The sequence below is a fragment of the Propithecus coquereli genome, unplaced genomic scaffold (genome assembly GCF_000956105.1).
Source record: "Propithecus coquereli isolate 6110/MARCELLA unplaced genomic scaffold, Pcoq_1.0 Scaffold976, whole genome shotgun sequence".
In the NCBI taxonomy this organism is placed as follows: Eukaryota; Metazoa; Chordata; class Mammalia; order Primates; family Indriidae; genus Propithecus; species Propithecus coquereli.
Window position 1 is genome coordinate 1 of NW_012156129.1, and position 3905 is coordinate 3905.

Below are 3905 nucleotides of genomic sequence, written 5' to 3' on the forward strand. Positions count from 1 at the left end.
TGCCTTCCAAGACTGACTTGACCACCCTCCCCATCAAGCCCCACCCACTGTGAGGGCTTCTCTTCCTCCAGTGCTGAATACAATGCATCTTCATTATTGTACATTTTACATGCAAACTTCAAAATAATACTTACTGACTACTCCTACAAACTTGTTTTGCATTGACCAATTGATCTTCTTCAATAGTGAAAAGAATTAACTATCTTGATTTCAATGAAATGCATTACATATTTTTTCCAATAAAAAAGAAAGCATATATTTTTGCTTTTATGGCTTTCCACTTAGTATTACAGATTTTGGGAACCCCTATTGAAGCCATCATGTGAAGAATTATTGCACGTGAGTAAATAAGATGATCCTTAATCCCACGTACTGATGTTCCAGTGGTGGCAGGGGAGGGAGCCATGCAGGAAACAACAACTACATTAATGAAAGTGAGTAGAATAATTCCTGGAATTGATAAATAATACATAGAAATAATTTAATGGGATACAGTGTGGAAATGTGAGACTATTTATCTATGGTGTCCAGGGAAGTTCTCTGTGTTATATTCAAGATGTGCTCTGAATGGTAACAACCATATGACAATGCGGCTGAATGCAAACTGCAAAGACCAAGGGAACAATCATGGAAAGTGCAAGGACTGGGAGATTTCAGATAAACCATAAAGTGTTTATTGAAAAAAAAAGGTCCTATCTACTAGTACAAAAGCCAAGGAGTCCTATAATAATCAGATGCCTTACATGACTTTATTCCCTTAAAAGCTGAATTTATCATGATATATTTGGCCTAGATCATTCCAATGGCAGAGAAGTGTCCCTGTTCAGCAGCTACAAGCCCATGTCTGCGCCCCTTGCTCCTGCCTCATGATCCCCAAAGCCCCTCCTTGACACCCCGGCGCTTGTCAGAGTGTGGTCACTGTGTCAGGTGGGATCAACCTGAGGCTGACTTGGGCATGGATGCCAGACCTGAGACCCTGGCCCTCTGGGTCCTGGTGCTCTGGCTGCAGCTGAGAAAGGGGAATGTTGCAGGGCCATGTGCTGGGGTGCACGGGTTCCATGAGACAGAGATTCAGATGTTATTCAGCAAGCACAGCATCACTGTCCCATTTGGCATGACTTCAGTGGCAGTATCATGGTGTGGAAGATCATCAATACTAGAGAATATCTGTGTTTTGTCTCTGCATCTAGAACCTAGTGGCAACATTGCAGGTCCCAGTCTCCAGCTTCCCTCTCACTGTTTGCAAGAGAGGGGGTCTCCTTCACCTCCATGGAAGCAGCAGAGACCAGGGAAGGTTCCAAAGATCCACCCATGGTGCTCCATACCTTGGCCACACTTCATCCTCCGGCTTGGCACATTGGCCATTGGACAGACTCTGTGATTAACATGTAATAGCTTGGCTGTCCTCATGATGTTGGTGGTTATTATTGTTGAAAACTGTGCTGTCTCACGTGGCAAATGCTAGCAGCACATATTTGAATTAATGTAAATTAGAATTAATTTATATTAAAAAGCTAGTTTCCCAGTCACACTAGCTACATGTCAAATGCTCAATAGTTTCATATGGCTAATACTTACACCACTGGACAACAAAGATGTAGACATCTTCATCATCTTAGAAAATTACTTTACTTAGCAGTTGCCTAAATAATTACACATGGTCACTTACAATACTGTAGGTCAGAGCACAAACCTCACAACATCTTAGTCCAGAAAGTGGGGTGGCCCTCCCATGCTTTCTGGGCTGCCGTAGCTGCTGTGGGTCCCAGAGTGGCTCTGGAAGGGGTCAGGGTTAGGGGGAATGAGGCTGGGCTGACAGATCTAGACAAGGCGCCCACGGATTCCCACCCACCTGCTGCCAGTGCGCCCTGCAGAGTCCCTCACAGCCCACCCTCTCTTTTCCAAAACCACAATTTTGGCATCTTATGTCACTTACAGAATGCAGACCCAGATTGTTTTGTGATCAAAATGTTCTTGAATTCCTGGTGACCTGCTAGTTTTTTGCCCTTAACTAGGCAGACAACTTATTGATTAAAGGAATCCTTTGTGTTCCCTACAAAACTTAGCCTAGTGATGGATGTAACAGGATCCTCTTCATGAGTGTGGGAAAAAGTGTGAGGAAGACTCACTGGGAGACAAAATCAGAAATCTTCTAAGCTGCCACATCACAAACTGCCAGTAGATGGCAACCCCACAATAAACAAAAGAGACCTGTCCTTAGAACTACTGGGAATGGAAGAAGGATTGTCCCATTGTCAATGGGGAGACTTCTAGGGGCCTCCCTTGTGACCTAGAACACCAGGGAGGAGCTGCCATGGGCTGAGTCGTAGGGAAACCTGTGCCCTGTGCTCTGAGAGTGGAAGCCTGAACTTGCTGCTCCCTGCTGTCCTGGCTGTGTCCCTAGTGTCCCTCTGCCATGAGCTGAGTTGTGTCCTCAATACATATGTTGAAGCCCTAACCCCAATGTGGCTGTATTTGGATATAGGACCTATTGGACTGAGCTTCGATGAGGCCACAAGGGAGGGGACACTGAACCAATAGGATTAGTGTCCTAATTAGAGGAGACACCAGAGCTATCTGGCCACTCCCTCCGAGGAAAGGGCAAGTGAGGGCAGGACTGGAGAATGGCCCTGTGCAAACCAGGATGAGGGTCCTCACCAGAAAGAGACCCCGCTGGATCTTGATCTTGCATATCTCAGCCTCCAAAACTGTGGGAAGATAAATTTCTGTGGTTTAGGCCCCCAGCCTGGGGCACTTTGGAGTGGCAGAGCGAGCAGACTAATCTACCCTCCTGACCCTCCCTGAGCAGGACCAGCCTCAGGAGGCCCCTGGTGGACGTGGGCACCCAGCTTTGCTCCTCTTCCTCCTGCCGTTCTGACTCGTGGTGAGGAAGGAGGACTCAGGCTCATCCTCAGTTTGTCTGCATTAAACATGAACGTTCCCTTGAAGGTGGAACCGTTGGCCTGTTTTGCTTTCTGATCAAACTCACTGCGTCAAATTGAATGAGCTACTTGTTTGTATTAATAGTTGAGGATGTCCATGTTTTTCCCCATTTAGATACCAATGGCAACCTGTGAGAACCCCATCTCCAGCCCACCTGCCTGTGTCCCAGGAGATAGGGTCGCTGTCCCCTGCATAGCCAAGCAGAGTACCAACAGCATCCTAGCCTGGCACCAGCAGAACCCAGGCCTGGCTCTGAGTTTCTGCTGGCTCAGCTGTACCTGGGACATGATGCCTGCCCAGGTCAGGGGTGGCGTGCCTGGACAGATGACACTCTGGCATGGACAGAGGTCGCTCTGGCCATCAGCTGCCCAGCTGCCTTCAGGGGTACCTGCCCTCTCCTGTCACCTCTCTACACAAACCTCCCCCGGCTGTGGCTCTGCCAGGGGCTGCTTGAGGTCTGTGGCCTTCTCAGGGGAGCAGGCTGGGGATAGCTCTGAAATCATATCCCCTCTCCTCCTCAAATGCCTTCCACCTCCTCTGTGGGCACCTCCAGGGCATCTCCTGGGCATCACTGCAGGGAGGCATCAGGGTGTTTCTCCCACCTACTCTTGTGAACTCATGAGGCCACCTCACCCTAACCTCATACAGGGGTTAACATACAGGGCTGTTCCTGACTTCAGAGCTGCCACAATTGTTTCTCTGACCTCCTGCCCCACTGTTCCGCTGTAGTTCTGACTTTACTCCCTGAATCATAGTGGAAGGACCATTGACTGTGAGTTGTGGTTATTGGAGCCCGGAAGGTAAAATGACAAGTACTCAGAAGCTTGTGCATGGGGGAGATGTGGCCCACTGTGCAGAGTCCAGCAGCTGTGAGCCATGACAGCTGGGCAGAAAGAACCCACATGGCCCCCTCAGAGGTGAGGCAGCCAAGGGTCCCTGCAGTATCTCATAACGTGACCACG